Source organism: Mustela nivalis, assembly GCF_964662115.1.
Source record: "Mustela nivalis genome assembly, chromosome: 5".
In the NCBI taxonomy this organism is placed as follows: domain Eukaryota; kingdom Metazoa; phylum Chordata; class Mammalia; order Carnivora; family Mustelidae; genus Mustela; species Mustela nivalis.
Genome location: NC_139024.1, coordinates 146674771 through 146701554, shown reverse-complemented (window position 1 = coordinate 146701554; position 26784 = coordinate 146674771). Strand labels below are relative to the sequence as shown.

At 38.8% G+C, this 26784-nt stretch overlaps 1 long non-coding RNA gene across 5 annotated transcripts in view; it reads left to right on the top strand.

The window, feature by feature from the left end:
* LOC309865467 overlaps positions 1-26784 on the top strand; it is a 76586-nt gene that overhangs the window by 27583 nt on the left and 22219 nt on the right. Inside the window, exons 4-5 of one of the 5 annotated variants that reach the window (XR_014312108.1) lie at positions 1519-1685; positions 4386-4678. The exons of 1 other annotated variant lie outside the window; for it this stretch is intronic. This is a non-coding gene — a long non-coding RNA (uncharacterized lncRNA). 3 more of the 5 variants (XR_014312109.1, XR_014312110.1, XR_014312111.1) reach the window with 3 other exon arrangements.

Below are 26784 nucleotides of genomic sequence, written 5' to 3'. Positions count from 1 at the left end.
TTAACAATTAGGTAATTGGGTCTTCTCAAGAGTTCAGTGCAGCAGGAGTGCCTGGGTGGCTTAGTTGGTTAAGTGTCTGACTCTTGATTTAGGGCTCAGGTCATGATCGAGCCCTGCATCAGGCTCTGTACTCAGCCTGGCGGCTGCTTGTCCCTCTCCCCTAACCCCTGCCCCCGGCTTGTGTGCACTCTTTCTGTCTCTCAAATGAATAAATAAAAGCTTAAAGAAAAAACGTTCAATGCAGCATGCCTTGGTCATGTCGTCCATGAATTATCTAAATATTCTCATTGAAATTCTCTAGGCCCACTCTCCCCCAACCAAGTTACAGCTTTCTCTTAAGAAAACAGGCTTAAGATGTAAATTCAACTCTTTTCTTCCTTTTTTTTACCTTCATTTCTCCCCCATCATATCTTTATTTAAATTCTAGCTAGTTAACATGCAGCGCAGTATTAGTTTCAGATGTCGAATTTAGTGATTCATCACTTCCATACAACACCCAGCGCTCATCACAAGTGCCTTCCTTAATACCCATCACCTATTTAACCCAACCCCTGCCCCACCCCAAGTAACCCTCAGTTTGTTCTCTTTAGTGAATTCAGATCTTTTTAGTTCAGTAATTTTCAGGGTCAAACTGTACATTTGATATTTGACTTCCTGCATACTTAAGCAGCAAGTGATAAATTATTTTAACAAAGGCACAGAAGCCTCTGGTTTTCAGCATGTGCTTTGAACTGAGAATTTGGGAACTTGAGCATGACTTTCTTTTTACTTAAGCTATCAATTATTATTAGAAGAAGTCTTCTCATCCCGTAGTCCTTGAATTCCCTGTGACCTTCATATTATTCAATAGTATTGATCTCTTAGTTCCCTGAAGCTTTGCCTTTGATGGCAGTTCAGTCTAGATACACACAGATGATGATCTGATTAACTGCTTCGCCAGATCATGACAAGAACCCTTAATGCCGGCTGGATTTTCATCACCTTCAGTCTCAACCAAGCCAGATGACACGTCCATGTTTCCACATGCGTCCCATATTTCTATAGGGCTGTATGACTTGCAACCTCTTCCTTCCAATTTCTGGACCATTCACAGTTCTTAGTTGCAAAGACTAGAAACCAACTCTGTCAGATTGAAGGAGAATTTATTAAAGAGTATTGTGTGGCTCACAGAACCTCTGGGAAGGCTGCCAAATTAAGTATGTAGTGAGACATCAGGAAGAGTACTCCAGCACTCCTGAGAAGGGACATGGTGACTTGCATAGGCTTATGGGACCCTGGGCGCCACCAGCCCTTCTACACTCTTGCGCCAGAAGCTTGATCATTCTGCCACTCTGACCCTGAGACACACTAGAGAGTTTGTTATGACTTCATCTCCTGCTATTACTCATGCTGACTCTAGAAGTAGAGACCGCGAAAGCAAATATCTGGCACTTCAGTTTCTCTTGTAGAAGGTGTGCTGTTTCTTTCTTTTTTTTTTTTTTTTAAGATTTTTTAAATTTATTTTTCAGAGAGAGAGAGGGAGAGAGAGCGAGCACAGGCAGACAGAATGGCAGACAGAGGCAGAGGGAGAAGCAGGTTCCCCGCCGAGCAAGGAGCCTGATGCGGGACTAGATCCCAGGACGCTGGGATCATGACCCAAGCCGAAGGCAGCTGCTTAACCAACTGAGCCACCCAGGCGTCCCAAGGTGTGCTGTTTCATAGACACAAGATGGGCAAATCCAAACATGGGAAAGGGTTTTAGATACTGAACAGCCAAAAGAAGGATGAATGTTCACTTTACTTTCTAATCAACCAAAAGCAGGCAGACTTCAAGCCTCTTGCCCTTCTTCATTAGGGAGACAAGACCACATCCAGGAAGAAAACAAATCATGGCACCCATCCTGGAGGTCACTGAACCACTTTTGTAACTGTGCCTATTTCCTGGGCCTTACACTGAATTACATGTTCAAGTTTCATGCCCCCTTAGTGTCAGTAGCCAGTTCACCACCTCTCTGCACTCGAGGTTTGTCGTAACACAAGAGCTTGCTTGGCTGCTTTCCTCCCTTTGGGTTTTGTCCAATACGGACCAACTATTGGGTTTCACATTGATTTTTACCATAGTCTTGTCTTTCTTTATTTCACAAGGACATAAAAGTTCACATTCTTCAAGGAAGGAACCTAACAAGGAAGGGTGATTGATGATTAGAAAAATGTAAGCACTCAGATTTTTCATAAAAATATCCAACATTTAAAGTGTCTGAAAACAAACAAAACAAAACCCCCCAGATCTCCAGGGGTCTCCCCCTTGTACTTGGAATAAGCCCAGACTCATACTGAGCCTATGGGGCCCTCCAAGATTGGGGGTCCCACCTTTCATACTGACCTCCTCTTCCACTTCATGTCTATATGCTCACTATGATCCAGCCCCCTCAGCCGTCTTTCTGTTCCTTGAACAGGCCAAGTTCAGTCCCACTTAAGTGTTTGCACTTGATGTTCCCTCTCTGTCATGGTCTTCTCCATGACTGGCTTCTCAGGGCATCCCTGAGCAGTCTGTGTAAAATAGCACTCTTTTTCCAGTTACTCCATCTGATCAGTCGTATTTCCATTATGTTGTATATTTACACACCTCTCCCCACCAAGAACATAATCTCTCAGAACAAGAACGTTGCTGATCATGTTTATTGCTTTATCCCCAGCAGACTGCATAGTGCCTGCACATAGTAAGGTGTCAGGAATGGTTCAGTGTATGAACTAGAGCATACATGAAGGGATGGTGAAGTCCAAAGTGATCACAAGGGCTACTGTGGGCAAGTCAGGGGGTCAGGATACTTAATGATGCAGATCTCCAAGCTGTGCTAGCACATCCTAGATTTTCATATTTTCTGCAGATCTTTCTCGCCCTTTATAATGGAAGTATCTTTGGTCCAGAGAATGGAAGTATCTTTGGTCCAGTCCAGAAGAATCACATGGATGTTACGGCATTAAAAGCTGGGAGACCTTGATTTGGTCATCATTTAGAGTCTTTTCCAATGGGAGGAAAGCACTTGCTTGCTGTAATCTCATTGCAAAGGCAGGTAACTTGGAAAGGCATCATTCTGGCCTTTTCCACGTAGTGAGAGATGGCAGAATCTGCCCTCTTATCTGGTTGTGTGAAAACAACAATGTGTTGGGTCTCATTACATTTCAGGACTAGCAGCAAATAGCAGGACAAGCTCCAAATCAGCTGCTTCTCTTGTCGATGTAGCAATAGCATTGGCAACTTTCACTTTATCTCAGTACTCTGAAGCTATTTATACACTGGCATAGGAAAACATATTATTTGCAGAAATGCCTCCGGATCCTATGTCATTTGTACAGAGACAGAAGATGTTTGCAAAGAACCATATTTCTGTAGTATTTTTGCGACAAAGACTGTACAGCTTGCTGATCTGCCAGGTTGTGTGGGTGTGAAAACAGCCCCCATTAACTAATCTTCAGTTCTACTTTGGCTGTTTAAATATCTATTCAAGTTTTCAGTCTGCCCATATTTAGATTTTGGGTTTGACTCATGATCAATTAGCAGCTTTCAGAGTACAAGAGAGTGCTTAAGAGTTCCTTTCTCTGTCCTCTCCTTCTCTCTATTGGGTTTTATTGGAATCGTGTCAATATCAGTGCCCTTTGGAAGTCCTTACTTTAGATAATCTGGAAACATGCAACTGGTTTCATTGCCATAGGCTCCTGTGTTAGTTCGGGTCCTTCTAGAAGCAGATAACAAGACCGGATTAGACATGCAAGATATTCGTAAGGGAAATGCTAATGAGGGGGGGAAGGGGAAAGAGCTGGAGGCAGTGAAGAGAACTAGGATGATGAGAGGGAAGTCCTCTCAGCAGTCTCCACTCGGTCAGCAGTGTCAGACTGCAGCCCAGTTCTACGAATTTCTTAGCCAGGTTGACAGAAAGACAGGCTTGGCGCCAGAGTCGCCCATCAGAGGAGTCCTCCTTAAGTCCATTAAGTCCTTCCTTGAAGGAAGAGGCCTGCATAAGCAGCCCTGTCATACCAGTCACTGGCCAGTCACTCCCCTGGGGAGCTTGGAGTCCTACAAGAGCCATAGGAAATCACCATCTATCCCTACACTCCCTGCAGCAGGAGATCTGAGTGGTGTGTTTTCATGGCCACTACAGCTCCCACTCAGTTTCTTTTAAAAAGTAAAAGGCAATGGCTTTTAAATTATTTGCCTTAAAGCTCTGGGGACCTAAAGTGGGCCATCGGTACTCACTGGGAGGGAGAACAAGAGGTCAAGGACCACTGTAGAGACCCCTCCATCTTCTTCACCCAGAGAAGCTTTTTTTTTTTCCTAAGATTTCTCTTTTTATTTTTTTAAATTTTATTTATTTTTTTTTTCCAATTAAGATTTCTCTTTTTATAAGACAGAGAGAGCATGAGCACAAGGGGGAGAGGGAAAGCAAATCCCAAGCAGACTCCACACTGAACACAGAGCCCAGCACGGGGCTCTATCCCACAACCCAGAGATTACGACCTGAGCTGAAAACAAGAGTTGGAAGTTCAACGGACTGAGCCACACCCAGGCACCCCCTGAGCTTTTTTTTTTACTGTTGTGGATTCATTTGAGGGTTCTACATCTACCTTATGGGGGAAATGATTCACCTGTCTTCTGAATAGTTTTAAGAGTAGTTCAAGGAAGACCACTGGTTGGAGAGATTCTTCTTAGAACCCAAACCCTTCATCTGTGGGTCACTAGAGGGGGAAAAGATATTTTCTGCATGGTGCTTATTTTCCCCTACACAGCTGTGGCTCTCTGAATGGTGTTCCATGGATCTGCAATGCCTCTCTCCCTCCTTTATACCTAGAAAATTCCTTATACTCCAGGACCTGTCTCCACTGTCGTCACTGCTCTGAGGCTTTCCCTCCCTGACTTTCATGGGCATGGAAAGCAGTTCCTGCTGCTGCGTTCCCATGGTGCTTTGTGTCTTGATTACAGCATTTGTCATATTTTTATAATAAATTATTTATACATGTGTGTCCTTCAAATTGTAAGATCTTTTATTTTTCCCCTCCTTCTCTAAAGAAAAAACATTGGCATTATTCCATAAATGTACATGCTCGTAAAATTTTATTGTTTTACAACCGTGACTAATACCTCTAGCTGGTTAAGAAAAACCCATGTACTTCCTACATAATTTTGAAGTTCCCCTCTACGCTTTTAGAAGGAATAAAACTCAGACCAAGGCAAAGCAACAAAACAAAAGTTGGCGTTCAAAAGTTGGCTCTGAACTAACTGCCAACATGGGATCATTCGCATGACAACTTTGTGAGAACCATGAAAAGCAAATACGGCAAGAAAATTGTACCTGTAATTCATTTATCCATTCATTCCACAAATACTGACTGAGAACCTCTGGTGTGCCAGGCAGTGTTCCTGGGGCTACCATGATGCAAATAAAACAGTGAAGTGATAGGGAGTGATGGAGAGGCTACTCCCGGTTGAGTGATGAAGAAAGAAGCTTTCCATAAGGTGTTAGGACCAGAAGCCTGTGTGAGGCTCTAGGGCTGGAGCAGTCCTGACAGAGAACAGCGTGGGAAGGCCCTTAGACGGAAATGCACCAAAGCCAAGGCGATACACCTGGTGAGCAAGGCAAGGAGGGCTAGACATCATTAGAGACACAGTCAGGAGTCAGTTATGCAGGGCTTTGCAGAACAGCGGAAGGGTTAGGATTTTTTTCATATGGGGGAACAGGATGTTACTGGAGGATTATGAGTAGGCAAATGATATGATGGGATTTATATTTGTAAAGGATTACTGTAGATACCATGTATAAAATGGATTGCAGTGGGTTAAGAGTAGAAATAAGACTAGCAGGGAGTCACTGAAGTCCAGACAAGAGCTAATAGGGGTTTGGGTTGGAGTGTGGTAGTATAATGCAATGTTAAAGTGTGCAAATAGGGGCGCCTGGGTGGCTCAGTGGTTTGGGCTGCTGCTTTTGGCTCGGGTCATGATCTCAGGGTCCTGGGATCGAGCCCCGCATCGGGCTCCCTGCTCCGCAGGAAGCCTGCTTCCCTCTCTCTCTCTCTGCCTGACTCTCTGCCTACTTGTGATCTCCATCTTTCAAATAAATAAATAAAATCTTTAAAAAAAATAAATAAATAAATAAATAAAGTGTGCAAATAAATACTGTATATGGACACAAGTGCACACACAGAGAAGCATACACATTATAGTGAAAGCAAAAAAAAAAAATTAATTCTGTGACCTCAGACCTCTTTAATGTCATCCCAATTATGCTCTTGCAAGAAATAATTAAACATAGCTTGTAAACCCATTTCTACCCTTGTTCTCTGCTCTCTGTTCTCTAATTATTAAGGGAAATGATTAAACTGAGCAGAGAGGATAGGAATTTCTGTTTGAGGGTTTGGAAGAACACAGCTTATAGAAACGCAGAGTTTGATCTGTGTGGCTACTTTTTTATTGTCCAGGTCTGCATTCATGAATTCAAGGTGATATTTGATTTGCTCCCCTGAGCAAATCACTAGTTATAATAGTCTGAATGAATTAAAAAAGGGGAGGGAGACTTGGTGTTTAATTAGTTGACCATCTGTTCTTTTAAATCATCTCTTACCTTGACGAGGCACAGGTTCTTAACTGAGCTCCCTCTGTCCAGTGTAAACCTCCCAAATCCATTCACCATATTGTTGCCAGAGTGCTAGAGCTAACACACGACTCTCACCATGTCACTGCTCCCCTGCTCTGTAAAACCTTCCAGAGCTCTGGCCGCCTGTAGAATGAAGTTTCAGCTCCTTTGGTGCATCCAAGGCCATCTGTATCTCATGCTGTCGCAGCTCTGGGGTCTGTCCTCACTGCACCTTTTGCTTGACTGGCACTGAGGAAGGGAGACCTGCTCTTCACACCTGGTGCCTTTGCTGGTGGTGTTCCTTATGTCTAGACAGTCAGCCCTGCCTTACATATGTCTCCATTGAGCCTCAGCTCAGGCTTCACCCTCTTAACAAAGCTTCCTGGCATCCTCCCAGGCTGTATTAAATGCCTTTTGTGTCTTTAAAACAGTGGTTCTCACAGTGTGGCCTTTGGAACCCTAGGGGATGGGAAGTTCCCTAAATTACTGTGGGGTTCTACAAGGTCAAAACGAATTTAATAATAATACTATGGTGTTATTTGCCTTTTCTGCTATGTTGACATTGCCAATTCTAGTGTGAAAGCAAGGGTGAGTAAAATGCCAGCATCCTAGCACAAATCAGAGCAATGGCACCAAAGGACACCAGTCGTCACTCTTCCAGTGTAGTGTCGTTCTTCACAGACTACAGGCTCTCCACCACATCCTCACAAAAAGAAAGGAAGAAAGAAAGGAAAAAAAAAAAAAAAACCAATTGCCCTTAACAATGTCCTTGATGAAGCAATAAAAAATTAACTAATTTTATTAAATCTCAATCCTTGAATACACAACTTTTTAATATTCTACATGATGACATGAGAAATACAAGTAAAGCACTTCAGCTGCATCCCAAACCACAGTGGTTGTTACAAAAAGCACCTGTGTTTGAGTTGCAAGCTGAGCTAGCCGGCTTTGTTTTTGTCTTTTTCATAGAACACCATTTTTTATCTGAGAGGACGACCGACAGACAAACTAGGATGATTCAGGCTTGGGCATTTGGCAGACATTTTTTGAAAAAGGAACCAAGTGAGCCTGTCACTTCAGGGAAAACAACTGAAAGTATTTGTTGCCAGTGATAAAATTTGAGCTTTCCCGCAAAAATGAGAATTTTTGGAAAGCATGTATCTGCCACTGGGAACGTGACAGCTTCCCAGTACTTGGAGGCATTGCTGAGATTGGTGGCGATATTAATGAATATGTTTTTAAAATACATTGTATAATAAAGTGTGTAAACATTTGGAAGATCTGCATGACTCAGTGACCCAATATTTTACAAATGACCAACCCATGATATTACAAAGTCATGTTTGGGTTAAATCCATTCACACTGTGAAATAATCAATGTATTTTAATGTGACAAAGTATAAAATGTTTATTTCTATCACCCTGAATGGATTTATAGAATCAGTGCAATCCCAAAATGCCAACAGGCTTTATTTTTTTTAAAACTTGGCAGGCTAATTCTAAAATATATATATAGAGATGCAAAGAAACTAGAGTAGCCAAAGCAATTTGGAAAAGAAGTTGAAAATTTTCTACCTGACTTCAAGACTTACTGCTAATCTACAGTAATCAAGATACTGTGATATTGGTATAGAGATAGACATATAAGTTAATACAGTAGATACCCTAGAAATAATTCTGCATATATATGGCCAATATATTTTTAATAAAAAATGCCAAGACAGTTCAATAGGGGCAAAGATAGTCTTTTTAGCAAATAATTCTAGAACAACTGGATATCCATTAAAAAAAGAGGGGGAGCCTCAATCTTTATCTCATCTTATATACAAAAATTAATTAAATAAATCAAACTGCATCCCTGTCTTAAATGTAGGAGTCAAAACTATAAAACTTCTTAAGGAATACTTAGAATTTAGTGACCCTGGGTTTGGCAAAGATTTCTTTGAAAAAGCACAAACCACGAGGATCCTGGGTGGCTCATTTGTTAAGCAGCTGCCTTCAACTCAGGTCATGATTCCAGGGTCCTGGCATCAAGCCGCGCATCAGTCTCCCTGCTCAGTGGGAAACCTGCTTCTCCTTCTCCCACTCCCCCTGCTTGTGTTCCCTTTCTTGCTGTGTCTCTCTTTATCAAATAAATAAATAAAATCCTTTTTTTAAAAAAGGCACAAATCATATATACAATGGAATATTACTCAGCCATCAAAAGAATGAAATCTTGCCATTTGCAACAACATGGATGGAACTAGAGGGCATTACGCCAAGTGAAATAAGAAATAAATACCATATGATTTCACTATATGTGGAATTTAAGAAACAGAACAGATGATCATAGGAGAAGGGTAGGAAAAATAAAATAAGATGAAAACAGAGATGGAGACAAACCATAAGAGACTCTTAACTCTAGGAAACAAACTGAGGGTTGCTGGACGGGAGGGGGCGGGAGAATGGGGTGACTGGGGGATGGGCATAAAGAAGGGCACGTGATGGAACGAGCACTGGGTGTCATATGCAACTGATGAATTCTGCCTCTGAAACAATAATACTCTGTATAATTAAATTGAATTTAAATTAAAAAAAATAAAGTGTTCTCATTATCCATGAAAAAAGCACAAACTATAAAAAGAAAAAATCATTAAATTAATGAAAGGTTAAAACTTTGGCTCTCAAAATGCCAAGAATATAGAAAGCAAGCCATAGCTTGTGAGAAAATATTTGCAAAACATACTTGATAAGACTGATATCTAAAATTGATAAATAGCTCTTAAAACAGTAAGAAGACAAGTTACCTAATAAAAGGGGGGCAAATAATTTGCACAGACACATCAAAAAAGACACACCAAAAAAGATCTATGAAAGAGAAATAATATGTGAAAAGTATTGGTCATTATGGAAATGAAAATTCCATAGAATTACCAAAATTAAAAAGGTCAATAATAACACTTATTGGAACTCTTCATAAATGCTGATGGGAATGTTAAGTGGTACAGCCACTGTGGAAAACAATTTGACAATTTTATAAAAAGCTTAACATATACTGTATGACCCAGGCATCTCACTTCTAGGTATTTTCCCAAGAGAAATTAAAATATATGTCCACACACAAAGACTTGAATTTAAATATTAATAGCAGACTTATTTATAATAGCCAAAACATTGATGATGGGAGAGCACAAATGTCTATCAGGAGGAGAAAGGATAAACAAATTGTCATATCCAAATAATGGACTACTATTCAGAAATAAAAAGAACTCCTGATACATTATAAAACATGGGTACATTTCAGCTTAATTACGTGAATGAAAGAAGCAAGTCAAAAAAGAATATATACTTTATAATTCCATTAAGATCCAATTTTAGACCTGCACTGTCAACTCTCTAGCCACTAACCATATATGACTATAGGGCACTTAAAATGTAATTAGTTCAAATTGAGTGATGCTGTTAAGTGTAAAATACGTACCAGATTTTGAAGACTTAGTATGAAAAAAGAGAATGGAAAATATCTGTCTTAGCCCATTTGGGCTGCTGACCATTGACTGGGTGGCTTCTAAATGATAGGAATTTATTTTTCACAGTCCTGAAGACCAGTAAGTCCAGGATCAAGGTGCTGGCAGATTTGGTGTCTAGCAAAGGCCTGCGTCCTGGCTTATCTTCTCATATGTGAATGTATCCATACGTCAAACTCATTAAATTGTACATTTCAAATGTGTGAATTATTATTGTATGTCAGTAGTATCTCAACTAACTTGTAAAAAATTAAGTTTATTGATATGTTTTCAAATTTAACATTAGAAACAACTTCTAAGAAGCTGTCACTTTAAAAAAAAATCTTTTCCCAAGTTTTTGTGTAATAGTAAAGAAGAAGATCCACAATTATTTGAAAAATTGCTAAAATACTATACCCATTTCAAACTATAGATCTGTACATAAAGGGAGTAAAAATTGGGTGCCTTTAAAATAGGTTCAAACATAAGCCACTATTAAATGAATATAGACTGCTATACACATAAAATAGTGTGTATGAAACTAATGGTAACCAGAAATCAAATAAACAACCTAAACTTCTACCTAAAGAAGCTAGGACAAGAAAAACAAAGCCCAAAGGCATAGGCAGAAAGAAATAATAAAGATGGGATTAGAGCAGAAATAAATGAAATAGAGCCTAAAACAATAGAAAAGATCAATGAAACCAGGAGGTTGTTCTTTGAAAAGATCAAAATAATGAACAAACCTTTAGCCCAATTCATCAAGGAAGAAAGAGATGACTCAACTAAACAAAATCAGAAATAAAGGAGGAAAAATAACAACTGACACGAAAGAAATATAAAGGATTATAAGAGAATTTATGAAAATTATATGCCAATAAATTGGACAACCTAGAAGGAATGGATATAATGATAGAAACATATAAACCTCTAAAACTGAATCAGGAAGAAATAGAAAATTTGAACAGACTGATTACTAGCAGTGAAATTGAATCAGTAATCAAAAAAACTCCCAACAAACAAACAAAAGGTCTGGATCAGATAGCTTTGCAGGTGAATTCTATCAAATATTTTTAAAAGGGTTAAAACCTATTCTCGGGGTGCCTGGGTGGCTCAGTGGGTTAAAGCCTCTGTCTTCGGCTCAGGTTATGATCCCAGGGTCCTGGGATCAAGCCCCACATCGGGCTCTCTGCTTGGCTTGGATCCTGCTTCCCCCACCTCTCTCTCTCTGCCTGCCTCTCTGCCTAGTTGTGATCTCTGCCAAATAAATAAATAAATAAAATCTTTAAAAAAAAAAAAAACCTATTCGTCTGAAACTATTCCAAAAAATAGAAGAGAAAGGATAGCTTCCCAATTCATTCTATGAGGCTGGCACCAAAACCAGACAAAGACGCTACAAAAAATGAAAGCTTCAGGGCAGTATCTCTGATGAAAAGAAGTGAAATCATCAACAAAATATTAGCAAACAGCGTACAACAATACATCAGAAAATCATTCACCATGATCAAATGGAATTTATTCTAGAGATGCAAGGGTGGTTCAATATTCACAAATCAGTGGATGTGATACATCATGTTAACAAGAGAAAGGAAAAAAAAAAACTGTATGATCATTGCAATAGATGTAGAAAAAGCATTTGACAAAGTACAACATCCATTCATGATAAAAAAAAAATCAACCTCAACAATGTAGGTTTAGAGGGAATATACTTCAACATAATAAAGACCACAAAAAACCCACAGGTAATACCATCTTCAGTGGGGAAAAACTGACAGCTTCTCCTCTAAGATCAGGAACAAGACAAAGATCTCCAGTCTCACCACTTTTATTCAATATACAACTGGATGTCCCAGACATAGCAATCAGACAAGAGAAAGAAATAGAGGATGTCCAAATTGGTAAGGAACATAAAACTTTCACTATTTGAAGGTGACATGACTTGAGACATAGGAGACCCTAAAGACTCCACCAAAAAATTACTAGAATTGATAAATGAATTCCATAAAGTCTCAAGATGCAAAATTAATATATAGAAATCTGTTGTATTTCTGCACATTAATAATAAAGTAACAGAAAGAGAAATTAATCAAACAGTCCCATTTACAGTTTCAGCAAAAAGAATAAATATCACGGAATAAACTTAACCAAGGAGGTAAAAGATCTATACTCTGGAAACTATGAAACACTGAAGAAAGAAATTGAACATAATATAATCAAATGGAAAGATACCCCATGCTTACAGATTAGAAGAACGAATATTGTTAAAATGTCCATACTACCAAAAGCAGTCTACAGATTTAATGTAATTCCTATCAAAATACCAACAACATTTTTCACAGAACTAAAACAAATAGTCCTAAAATTTGTATGGAACCACAAGGAACCCCAAATAGCCAAAGCAATCTTGGGAAAGAACAGATCTGGAAGTATCACAATCGCAAACTTCAAGATACACCAAAAAGCTGTAGTAATCAAAAATCAGAATTTTTTTATTACTACACGTACCAATAAAGAGATCATTAGAACAGAATAGAGAGCTTAGAAATAAACCCACCCTTACATGGTCAATTAACTTACGACAAAGGAGGCAAGATACACAATGAGGAAAAGACGGTCTCTTCAACAAATGGTGCTGGGAAAACTGGACAGCTACAAACAAAGGAATGAAACTGGACCACTTTCTCTCACCATACACAAAAGTAAACTCAAAATGAATTAAAGACCTAAATGTGAGACCTGAAACCATAAAACTTTTAAGAAGAAAACATAACGATAGTTTCTTTGATATAACCATGGAAACATTTTTCTAGATATGTCTCCATTGGAAAGAGAAACAGAAGCAAAAACAAACTAGTAGACTACACCAAAATAAAAAGCCTCTGCACACCAAAGGAAACCATCAAGAAAAGGACAAGGCAACCTACTGAGTGGGAGAAGATATTTACAAATTTTATATCTGATAAGGGGTTAATATCCCAAATATATAAAGACCTTTGCAGCTCACACAAAAACCCGCAAATAATCTGATTAAAACCATTTTTTTCCAAAGAAGACATATAAATGGCCCACAGACACATGAAAAGATGCTTCACATCACTAATCATCAGGGAAATGCAAATTAAAACCACCATGAGATAGCACCGTACTCCTGTCAGAATGTCTAGAATCAAAAAGATAAGAGGGGTTCCTGGGTGACTCAGTCGTTCAGCATCTGCCTTCTGCTCAGGTTTGGTCCCAGGGTCCTGGGATTAAGCCCTACATTGGGCTCCCTGCTCAGTTGGAAGCCTACTTCTTCCTCTTCCACTCCCCCTGCTTATGTTCCCTCTCTCGCTGTTTCTCTCTCTGTCAAATAAATGAATAAAATCTTAAAAAAAAAAAAGATAAGAAATAACAGGTGTTGAGAAGGATGTGGAGAAAAAGAAACCTTTGTGCACTGTTGGTGAGAATGCAAATTGGTGCAGCCACTGTGAAAAACAGTATGGAGGTTCCTCAGAAATTTAAAAATAGGAGAAAAAAAAAAAAGAAAGGAAGAAAATTAAAAATAGGATTACCAATGATCCCATAATACCACTGTTGGGTATTTATCCAAAGAAAACAAAAACACTAATTCAAAAAGATAGAAGCCCCCTTATGTTTATTGCAGTATTATTTGTAGTATCCAAGATACAAAAGCAACCCAAGTGTCCATCGATAAATGAATGAATAATGATGTTGTAAATACGCACACAATGGAATATTACTCAGCCATAAAAAAGAATGGGCATTGCCATTTACAGCAACATGGATGGAGCTAGAAGGTATAATGGCTAAGTGAAATAAGTCAGTCAGAGAAAGACAAATACCATGTGACTTCACTCATACGTGGAGTTTAAAAAACAAAACAAACTAGGAAAAAAAGATACAAATAAAACCAAACTTAAATACAGGAAACAAGTTGAGGGTTCCCGGAGGAGCGGGGGGGGGGGGGGTGTGAGATAAGTAAAGGGGATTAAGAATGTACTTACATGATGAGCAGTGAGTAATATATAGATAGCATTGCTGAATTATTATACACCTGAAACTAATATGACACTATGTTAATTTGCTTCCGCTTATATATATTAGAAAAATGCCATTCACATTTTAAACTATATATCTGTCGAGGTTATTTTTTTTCACATCGTTCACAAAAACAGCATATCTCAACAGATTGAATGTGAGCATATAAGAGAACCCATCTGTCTTCTATTAAGCCAGGTATTGAAAAGATCTGCACAATTTTAGTATCTTGCCATTCTTCTGACTAAATGTTTTATGTTCTGGAAAATATAGTTATTTTTTAAATACCTTATTTACATTAACACATAAGAGATTTATTATTAGTTACTTTGTATTGACTTAATATTCAAAATGTTTTCTGTTTAATTGTCTTAAAGATGGAGTCAATGAGACACATAGTTTTTTTTTTTTAACACGTCCTTGGAATCTTACAAAATGTTTGGTGCATTACATGTTTTATAGGAATGGGAATTTCTAAAAGAAGTTCTTATGAAAGCAAGGAGAAAAAATATGCATGTGTATTTTAAAAATCATTCCTATATAGCTGATGAAATGTGTGTATCTGTAAATTCATTTCTCTTTATAACCCAGTCAAGTAGACTTTAGGAAAAGGCTTCTGAGCTACAAAAGAAGTAATTTTTTCTTCTCTTATCCACAGGAAGTACTTAGCAACCAGTCCTGTGCATTCCATTAGGATTAACACTGACCTCGATCTTACTGTTTTAGGAAAGAAGCCAGAAATCACACCAGTTACTTTAACAGAGAAAATGTAACAGAAAGGATTACTGACCAGGTACTAGAACACCAAAAAAGCAAGAAAAGGAGACTGGTATCATGGAAGGGCATCCCAGTGTGCAGCTCCTACCTGTAAGACTGAGGAACTAAAGAAAAAGGTCAGGGGCGTGGGTTAAAACCTCTGCCTTCAGCTCAGGTCATGATTTCAGGGTCCCAGGACCAAGCCCTGCATTGGGCTCTCTGCTCGGCAGGGAGCCTGCTTCCCTCTCTCTCTCTCTTACTGCATCTCTGCCTACTTGTGATTTCTCTCTGTCAAATAAATAAATAAAATCTTGGAAAAAAAAGAAAGAAAGAAAGAAAGAGAGAGAGAGAGAAAGAAAGAAAGAAAGAAAGAAAGAGGTCAGAATTACTGGAACTCGGAAGCCTGGAGAATGGGTCTCACAGTGGGAATTCAGCCCTCAGAGGAGGGCCAGTGATACAGATGATGCACGTACCTCAGAGACCGAGGGAGAGGAGCAGCGAAGCAGACCTGTGAGGAAGGGGCTGGGGATCCCTGCTCACTGAGGCCATGTCCCTGCAAGTGTATGACAAGGCTGGTTCTCCAAGGTGTAGAAAATTGGTAAACTGAAATCAACTGGAGCTTCTAGAAGGGGCTGCTGCTGCTGGCGTGAAGTAGCTGGCTAAGGTGAGTTGACAAAAACCAGGAAGCAAACAGGAAAGCAGGCCTCGCTTCCTTCTCCACCGTTGAGCTCTCCCTCTGGTGCCTGAGGGACAGAACCTAAAGGAGCCGGCTGGGAAAGCAGAAAGTGGTTTGCTGCCACGGCATCGTCAAGCAGAATAGATTTCTTCTTTTTCTGAAAATACTTCCCTTGATGAACAGAAATTCACATATATGCATATATATATAGGTTATAGTAACATAGACCTATTTCATGGCTAGGTCCCAACCTCCTCCTTATGCTTATCTCCACAAACATGACCCTTGCTTTATGTCTGTCCCCCAAATCCTATGCTATGCTTCCTGGGGAGCATATTTGTCCAATAAACTATTAAGTAAATAAAAACAGCAGAGAATTCCATGCTGTTAGATTCAAACTTTAAAGCTTAGCAAGGCAAAATTTTGTTTGAAGAATTGACAGAAGTACAAGTTATCTTTTCTGAAGGAATTTTTAAAAATTAACATATAATGTATTATTTGCCCCAGGGATACAGACCTGTGAAACATCTGTCTTACACATTTCACAGTGCTCACCGTAGCACATACCCTCCCCAGTGTCCTTCACCCAGCCACCCAGCAACCCTTAGTTTGTTTTGTGAGCTTACGAGTCTCTTATGATTTGTCTCCCTCCCGATCCCATCTTGTTTCATTTTTTCCTTTCCTATCCACCTCAACCCCTGCCCTGCCTCTCAAATTCCAGAAGGAATTTTAAGATGTTCACTCGTGGGGTCCTAATTTAATGGTAGCTTTAAATGATGATTATTATGGGGCACGGTGTAAGGTTTAAGTATTTGATTCTGAAATGATCTTTTACCAATACTTGGGAAGAGAGCCCATGAAGCCCATTATTCCATATGAGTTTTATGTAAAGGAATAAGACACTCCTAGAGTCTGCACATAGTTGATTTGATTAATCTCAAAATGAAAAGCCCCAAGGGATTAAGAATACAAGATAGAGCATTTCCCCTCTTTATACTCAATAAGAATGTTAGACTACATTACAAATATGAATGCATCAATACCAAAACTTAATAAGTCATCATTTACTTAATGTAAGGGAGCCCTACCCAGCAAAAAAAAAAAAAAAAAAAAGAAAAGAAAAGAAGGAAAGAAAAAAGGCACAGAGCATCCTGAAAGCCAAACTGGACCCTGCCTGTGAAGAGTTTTCCTAGGTAGAGGCGTGGTGGAAGGGTTTCCAGACCTCAGCCTTTAAGTCCGACCTCACACCTTTATTTTAGGCCGTGGACTTCCTGCTTTACCGTATTCCCACCCAGAAATTCTTCACAGAGAGAGAGAACTCTCTCAGTGCCCAAATTCAGAAATTGAGGGCTCTTAAGCAATATAAATTCATCAATTAATGTTCTGTAAACATATTCCTTTCTCAGTAAAATTATTTCAAAATAACAGTGGCTATCACAGAAAATGTCAGAAAAATGCCATAAAAATAATAGGCATTACAAATTGCATGTTCTCCCAAGAGACTAGAGATTTGTGGCATTTCATATACCATATGAAAATGTGCCTTTTATTTAAACCCATGTGCTGAGGTTTCCTAAATATAGTAAAGTGATATGATTTAACAAAAATATAAAATGCACAGGTCCTTTCTGAGAAAATGCCATTTCATCCCTGCTTTGAGGAACTGACAATGATATATCCTACCTGTGCCATTAGATTTCTTTCTCTCTGTACGTGAGTCAGTTCAGGTATGACAAATATAAAAATATGCCACCACCTTAGAATTTTTTAAATATCTTCTTGTTTTTTAGGATAATGGTAGTGGTGCTCATTGTAGAAAATCTGGAAAATAGAGAAAAGCATAAAGAAAAAAACAAAATCACAATCCCACAATCTAAAAATTACTACTTGTTAATATTTTGGTTTATTTATTCCATTGTTTTTATAGATATTTTACATCGGGATCATTTTGTATTACTTCATCCTACTTTTTTCATTTAACATAACATTAATATAACATAAATGTGAGCATTTTCTCTTTTCATAAAAATTGTGGCCAACATGCTTTTAATGGGTTTATCCTCCACAATATGAGTACACAGTAAGTTACCCCATGATCCCCCTGTTGATAAATGTTTAGATAACTTACTTTTTCAGCATTGTCAGAAACACTTGATAAATATGCGTGCACATTTATTCTGTGAACTGGGACCCAGGCCTCTGAGGAAGGAAAGAGGGAGGTCCCTGTTGATTGAGGCCATGTCTCTGAGAGTTTTGAAAGAAAGAGTCCTAGTAGAATTATAAGGTCAAAGAATATGAGCATGTTTAGAGCTCTTAATACCTTCCAGCAAACTGTTCTCCAGAAAGTTGTCCCAATTTATACTCCACTATAAGAATTCCCACTTCACAGTATCTTTGGCAGCATTGAGTATTAACATTTTTAAGGTGAAATGGTTTATCAGTGGGTTATTAGTGAGTTTGAATATCTTAGTCCCAAGGCATTTAACTCAGTGCAAGAAGCATAAAAATAATTTTTGTAGGATACTTCCTGCTAAATTGGCATAGCAGATCCTCCTTTCAGTCAATTCTGAATTCTTAGAAGAAAAATATTTCAATTAACATTCCAAATTTGAAGGTCTTGTCCTCTGGCTAAATAAAAGAACTGTTTACTTAACATTAAATCATGGCTTAAAGCAAAATCTTGGGTTAAGGACAGTTGGTTGTTGTTGTTGTTTTTTTTTAAACCAGAAAGATTTCAATATATTAGAATATATGGAAGTATACAGTTGGAAATTTAAAAAGCAATTCAGAATTTTGCCAAAAATGTATTTCTTCATCCAGAGGAGTAATTTTAATGTCAGAGGTAAAACTTCTAAGAATATACAATTAAGAAAAATCACTTTTTGCATGTCTCCAACAAATGATTTGGTTACGTGTTCCAATCAGAAGACTTTTCCTCATTGATCTCTCTCTGTGCCTCCCGTGCTTTGAAGCTAGTACTGATTCTTCCGATCCATGAGCATGGAATGGTCTTCCCTCTTTTTGTGTCTTCTTCAATTTCTTTCATGAGTGTTCTGTAGTTCCTTGAGTACAGATCCTTCACCTCTTTGGTTAGGTTTGTTCCCAGGTATCGTATGGTGCTATAGTAAATGGAATCCATTCTCTAATCTCCCTTTCTGTATTTTCACTGTTAGTGTATAAGAAAGCAACTCATTTCCGAGCATTGATTTTGTATCCTGCCACATTACTGAATTGCTGTATGAGTTCCAGTAGTTTAGGGGTGGAGTCTTTTGGGTTTTCCATATTAAGTATCATGTCATCTGCGAAGAGAGAGAGTTTGACTTCTCCATTGCCAATTTGAATACCTTTTAATTTTTTTGTTGTTGTTGTCTGATTGCTGTTGCCAGGACTTCTAGTACTGTGTTGAACAACAGTGGAGAGAATGGTTATCCTTGTTGTGTTCCTGATCTCAAAGGGAAGGCTGTCAGCTTTTCCCCTTGTGGATAATATTCGCTGTGGGTTTTTCATAGATAGGTTTTACAAAGTTGAGGAATGTTCCCTCTATCCCTATATTTTGAAGGGTTTTAATCAGGAATGGATGCTGTATCTTGTCAAATGCTTTTTCTGCATCAATTGACAACACCATGTGGTTCTTCTGTCTCTTCTCTTATTGATTTGTTCTATCACATTGATTGATTTGCGAATGTTGAACCACCCTTGCATCCCACAGATAAATCCCACCTGATCATGGTGGATAACCTTTTTAATGTACTGTTGGTTCCTATTAGCTAGGATCTTGTTGAGAATCTTGGCATCCATATTCATCAAGGATATTGGTCTGAAATTCTCCTTTTTGGTGGGGTCTTTGCCTGGTTTGGGGATCAGAGTAATGCTGGCTTCATAAAAAGCTAGTACTTAACATGAGCAAGGAATCAACTTTTCTTTCTAACTGTTGTAGTTACAAACATCCTCCCATGCACTCATAAATCTCCTTCTTAAAGGGCTGGTATTCCTTTTTCAGAAGTGTTTCAGCCTCCAAAAATTATGTAAAGTGTCAGGCCCTATCTTCAGAACTTAAATACTAATGAAAGAGGGAATTCAGGTCAGGATGCAACAGGCAGCAGAGGGTGAGAGTTTCTGACCAAAGTTTACCCGGTGGGATGTGGAAGCCTTGTCACAATCTTCTGGTTTTCACCCCACATGAGCTTAATTGATAATAAAGTCTACCAAGGTCATGCTGTTGTACAGTCTGTGCTCTTTACATATGTTATTTCTGAACCACACAACAATGCTGACAAAATAGGTCATAGTATTCCCATCCTATAGATGGAGAAATTAAAGCCACCTGGGCTAAAGCTAGTATTAGAACCTATGTCTCTCTCATTCCAGAATCCAGGCTAGCTTTCATTTTATGTTTAGTAATATATAACATACCTATGAAGAGCTTATAGAAATATATTACACCAAAAAAATAAAATAACCACCACTGTACTACCATCAGTTTACCTTAGAAGCCCCTTTGTGCCACTCCTCAGGGAATCTCCCCCTCCTCTCCTGAATTTTGTGTTATTAATTTACTTTCTTTTCATTATAATTTTCTATATATGTCTGTATCCCTAAACACTGTATTTTTAGGTTTTGCCTGTTTTGTATTTAATCCATATGGAAATAATGAATAATGTCTGTCTAAGAAAAATTTCTTTGTCATGCATTAATCACAGACTTCTCACCCTATCTGTAGTGCTAGACTTTTAAAACCAAAGTAGAAGGCCTAGATTCCTAGTTTTAAGGTAGGCTTGCCAGATTTAGCCAATGGAAGTATAAATAACATTTCAACATGTATATCCCATACAATTCTGGGGACACACTTACACTTTAAAAAAATTTTGTTCTTTATCTGGAATTTCAAATGTCACTGGACATCTTGTATTCTATCTGGCAACTCTGTTTTAAGGAGACATTACATCAATTACCAGACTGAATGCCAAGGGCTAACTAACGACCCTGGAGAGTAATCAGCATCTTTCTAGTAATCCCCACAGCACATTGGTGGAAATGACACAGATTCTAAACTTAGAAGATGCAGGTCCTAATTTCCATTGGCTCTTGGTTATGTGGTCTTGGACAAGCCCCTTAAACTTCCTGAGCTCTGGTTTGCTTCTCCTCAAAATAGGGATCATGGGCAACTTCCTCAAAAAAGTGAAATCAAGGGATGCCTGGGTGGCTCAGTGGGTTAAGCCGCTGCCTTCGGGTCAGGTCACGATCCTGGGGTCCTGGGATCGAGTCCCACATCGGGCTCCTTGCTCAGCAAGGAGCCTGCCTCTCTCTCTCTGCCTCTGCCTGCCTCTCTTCCTGTTTGTGTGCTTTCTCTCTCTCTCTCTTTCTGGAAAATAAATAAATAAAATCTTTAAAAAAAAAAAAGTGAAATCAATTGCTAACATCTAGACTTAGAAACCAAAAAATAATAGCATAAGCACATTCCTCAGAGATAGGCAGGGACCATCAGAAATCCTGAAAATGCTAACAATTCAAATGCTTGCCCCCGAGTTTCAGAACCAGGGACGGAGTGTGGGAAGGGGTAATGCAGGAAATGCTCCTTCTTAAGATAAGCTGTCTAGTGGCATTTCATGTTTTGAACATCAGTTTACTTTGGAAGATTTTCAATTGTTAAAATAGAAATGGAATGAAAAACAAAACAAGATTGAGTTTTAAAATGATAATAAAATAGGGATAGTCATAATGCCTCCCTCACAGAGTTAGGGGTAGAATGAAAACATGCATATAAGAATTCTAAGAAAATACCAAAGTGGATATCATGCCCATCGTTTTAGACAAGGGAAAGGAATGGTATCACCCTGCTGTTTCTGAAAAAAATTGACAGCAGGAGAATTTCCTCCAGCATTTTTCCATAGGTCACTCAACCTTGACGGGCCAGCATGTTTAGTCTTTTCTAGCTCAATGCTCACAAGCGTACAACGCTCCTGAAGGACTTTATAAGTAATTTTCATGCCAATGATGAATTCAAGTTACAGAATTTAATTCCAAAAAAGGAAAACTCCTCCTGGGCTCCCAGTGCCGGGCAGCATCTCAGAGAAGACAAGGTGCCCCTCCCAAGCTGGCCTCTGAAACAAGGTAGATTTCCACCCCCACTCCAGTGAGGAGCTCCCTGCCTGGACTGCGGACCTGACCGCAGGAGCAGCAGCGCCTTCTGGGGACCCGCCGGGGAGATGCAGCCAAGCGCTAAGGCTGCAGCCCAGGAAAGCGCATCCTCAGGCTGAGCTCTGCCCTCTAGCGGCTGCAGGGGCTAATTGTGCTTCAAAATGCTCGTTACCCGCCGGCGGGTCGTCTCCCTCCCACAGGACCCAGAACTTTGAGTCCCAAACACGGAGAGAACTAACTAGGGAGACAGACAAATGAGAAACAGTGCAGATGGCACATGCTGTTGAGATGTGGGTGAGAGCTTGGGTTTCCACTTCTCTGAGCATCTGTCCTCTGAGCTACTGGTTCCCTCGAAATTAGAAAAACAAGACTAAAGCACCCAGCAACAATGCCTTGAAGTTAAAGGACTGGCTTTCATTCGGAGATTTTGTGTTCTCCTTCCTGAAATGGTTAACAGTAAATGGTGAATTTCTTTTAATGTCCGGTGTCATCTCCCAAATGCCTTGGGTGTTTTTATCCATTTGTTACATCTAGAAACCAGTGTTCCAGCCCACCATGGGGCAGCCTTTCACATCATAATCACAGAATTATTCTCAGTTAGAGTGGCTGTCTAAGGTCATCATATCCTAGGAAAAGAGGGTATTCTGTCCATGTTATTGACTTGAGACCTTGGCAGGGTAAGTAATCTGCCTGGAGCAATTCAGTACCTAGCAGGAACACAGCAGGAATTCAGAAGGGAATGGCCTGAAACTCACATGTTCTGCCACCTTAGGCAATGTCCTTTTCACCACACCAGGATCACAAGATTTCTGATAAGATACATGTGTGATCTGCTTGATTGAAGAACTGTTAACTTTTCATAACCAGAAAGGGTTGGACTGGGGCCCGGAATAGCAGGAAGTTCAGTGGGGTTGGTAGGGAGTGTCTTTAGAGAAGATCAGATTGGACTAGGGGAAATTTGGGATAGTTGTTATCGCTCTTGGTGGCTTTCCGCCCTGGCTGGCCGATGACTCAGACTAGGGGGTGGAGAGGAAGGCTTCGTGTGCTGCAGAGAGCAAGGAAGGAATTAAAGGCTTATGAGAGAATGGGAAGGTTCTATACCATGGAGGGAGACGGGGAGGGAGCCTTAAAACTAGCTGTGAGGTCTAGTGCATGCAGCTTCCAGAAAGCCAGGTGCCCTGAGTAGAGTGAAGGAGTGAGTGACTGCATCGCTCACACAAAATCCAAGCAGCGGGTCAAAGTGACCTTTAAAAATTTCTGTACATTTAAACTTTGACAAACTCTGTTTTACAGTTCCAGAAAAACTGTTTTCAAAAATATAATTAATGATGTTGGTAAGGACATAGAGAAATTGGACCCCTCCTGCATTGTGGATTGGAATGCAAATGATGCAGTCCCTATGGAAATCAATGTATTGGTTCCTCAAAAAGTTAATCATAGTATCACTACATAATTCGTCAGTTCCACTCCTAGGTATATATGCCAAAGAATAGAAAAACAATGCTCATAGCAGCACTGTGCATAAGAGCCAAAAGAAACAACCCAAATGTCTGTCATCCAATAAATGGATAAACAAACTGTGGTATATCCATGTAATGGGATATTAGCTACTAGCCCCCAAAAAAGAAATGAAGTACTGACACGGGCTACAGGAACCTCAGAAACAGCACGCTAAGTGAAAGAAGCCAGACCCCAGAGGTCTTACGTCATATGATTTCATTTATATGAAATAGCCAGAATGAGAAAAACCCATAGAAACAGAGAGAAGGTAAGTGGTTGCTAGGGGCTGAGGACAGTAGAAAATGGGGAGGAGACTGCTTAACAGGTGCAAGATATCCTTTTAGGGTGATGACACTGTTTTAGGTACAGATGTGGTGGTTACACAACATTGTGAATGTATGTAATGCTATTAAATTGTGCCCTTTTTAAAAAAAGATTTTATTTATTTATTTGACAGAGCTCACAAGCAGGCAGAGAGGCAGGCAGAGAGAGAGAAGAAGCAGGCTCCCCACTGAGCAGAGAGCTGGGTGCGGGGCTCGATCCCAGGACCCTGAGATCATGACCTGAGCCAAAGGCCGAGGCTTTAATCCACTGAGCTACCCAGGCACCCCAAATTGTGCCCTTTTAATGGTAAATTTTATCTTATGTGTCTTTTACCACAATGAAAAATGAGATGCAGGCGCCTGGGTGGCTCAGTGGGTTAAGCCTCTGCCTTCGGCTCAGGTCATGATCTCAGGGTCCTGGGATTGAGCCCCGCACCGGAATCTCTGCTCAGCAGCGAGCCTGCTTCCCCCTCTCTCTCTCTCTGCCTGCCTCTCTGCTTACTTGTGATCTCTCTCTGTGTCAAATAAATAAAAAAAATATTTTTTTAAAAAAGGAAAATGAGATGAATTTTAATGGTCTAAAAATACATTTAATGCTAGTCACTTTAGTAACTAGTTACTGGTTAAAAGAATGAGAAGAATATTGTAATCTACATAATTGCCACGTGTTCCTCTTGAATTTAAATAATCAAATTTTAAAGGGTTCTTTTTTTCAACTAGTTGTATTTAAACCACTAGCAAATTGAAATAATTTTATGATCAACCCTGCAGTTCATTTTCATGAGATGATTATCAATGTGCAAATAACGTTAGGAGAAATGTGAATGAGAGGATTTCTTGTCTCCTTTTGCTGTAGTTGAATTGCTATAGTTAATAAAATTTAGCTACTCCACAATAGTAGAGAGAAGGAAATTAGAATTATTTAGACATGAAAATCATTAAGGTCTTCTGAACTGGGTGTGTCATTGAATTCCGTATTTCATCGATTCTAAGATTCCTTTTTTTTCACATTTTAATATTGCTGAAACTGAGAGTCCTCTTACAGCTCCTGAAGCCAGAAAGTTCTAACTGATACTTACAGCCTCTGAAGCTAGAAAATTCTAACTGGGCCTCAGAACAATTTTTATTTTTCAGGTTTTATTTTATTTTTATATTCGAGTACATTTATCATACAATGTTATATTAGTTTCAGGTATACAGTATAATGATAAAATAATTCTCTACATTTCTTACAATAATTCTATACAATTCTGTACAGTATAATGATAAAATAATTCTATACATTTCTTAGTGCTCATCACAGTAAGTCTACCCTTAATTTCCTTTATCTATTTCACCCATTTGCCCCCGCACCTCCCCTCTGGCATGAGTTTATTCTCTGTATTTAGGAGTCTGGTTTGTCTCTTTTTTTCTTTGTTTTGTTTCTTAAGTTCCACATATGAAGGAAATCTCATGGTGTTTGTCTTTCTCTGACTGTCGTGTATCACTTAGCATAATATTCCCTGGGTCCATTCATGTTGTTGCAAGTAGCAACATCTCATTCCATTTTATGGATGAATAAATTGCATTGTAATTTACAACACACCACATCTTCTCTATCCATTCTTTCATTGATGGACACCTGGGCTGTTTACATATCTTGGTTCTTGTAAATAAAGTGAAAAAAATATCATTAGCAAATATCTTCACCCATTCAGTAGGTTGTCTCGTCATTTTGTTGATGGTTTCCTTCACTGTGCTAAAGTTTTTTATTCCCAAAAATTTATTTTTGCTTTTGTTTCTCTTGTCAGTGAGACACACCCAGATAAATGTTTCCGTGGCTGAAGTCAAAGAAATTACTGCCTATGTTTTCTTCTAGGGCTTTTGTGGTTTCAGGTCTCAGGTCTTATTAGGTCTTTAATCCATTTTGAGTTTATTTCTGTATATGATGTAAGAAAGTTGTTCCGTTTCATTCTTTTGTTTGTAGCTGTCCAGTTTTCCCCACACCATTCGTTGAAGAGACTCTTTTCTCTGCTGTTTCTCTGCCTCCTTTGTTGAAGATTAATTGACCCATATAAGTGTGGGTTTATTTCTGGACTTTCGATTCTATTCTATTGATTTATGTATTTTTTGTGCCGTACTATTTTGATTACTACAGCTTTTTGGTGTGTATTGAAATCTGCAATTGTGTTACTTCCAGCTTAGTTCTTCTTTCCCAAGACTGCTTTGGCTATTTGGGGTCTTTTGTTGGTTCCATACAATTTTTAGGACTGTGTTCTAGTTCTATGGGAAATGTTGTTGGTACTTTGATAGGGATTACATTAAATCTGTAGACTGTTTTTGGTAGTATGGACATTTTATCAGTATTGGTTCTTCTAATCCATGAGCATGGAATATCTTTCTGTTTGTGTCATGTTCAGCTTCTTTCATCAATGTTTTATAGTGTCCAGAGTATAGCTCTTTTACCTACTTGGTTACGTTTATTCCGAGGTATTTTATTCTTTTTGCTGAAATTGTAAATGGGATTGTTTTGTTAATTTCTCTTTCTGTTACTTCATTATTAGTGTATAGGAAGGCAACAGATTTCTGTATATTAATTTTGTATCTTGAGACCTACTGAATTCATCGATCAGTTCTAGTAGTTTTTTTGGTAGAATCTTCAGGTTTTTCTATGTCTAATATCATGTCATCTGCAAATAGTGAAAAGCTTTATTTTTTCCTTACCAATTTGGACATTCTCTGTTTCTTTTCCTTGTCTGATTGCTGTGTCTAGGACTTCCAGTTGTATGTTGAATGAAAGTGGTGAGACTAGAGATCTTTGTCTGGTTCCTGATCTTAGAGGAAAAACTGTCAGTTTTTCCACCATTGAGGATGATACTAGCTGTGGGTTTTTCATATATGGTCTTTATTATGTTGAGGTATGTTCTCTCTAAACCTACATTGTTGAGAGTCTTTGTCATGAATGGATGTCACACTTTGTCGAATGCTTTTTCTGCATCTATTGCAGTGATCATATGGTTTTTATCCTTTCTCTTGTTAATGTGATATATCATGTTGGTTGACTTGCAAATACTGAACCACTCTTGCACACCTAAACTAAATCCCTCTTGATAGTACTGATGATTTTAATGTATTTTAAATGATTTTTAAATGATTATTTAATGCTATTGCTAATATTTCATCGAGGATTTTTGCATCTATGTTCATCAAGGATATTGGCCTGTAGTTTTCTTTTTTTATAGTATCTTTATCTGGTTTTGGTATTATAGCAATGCTAGACTTAT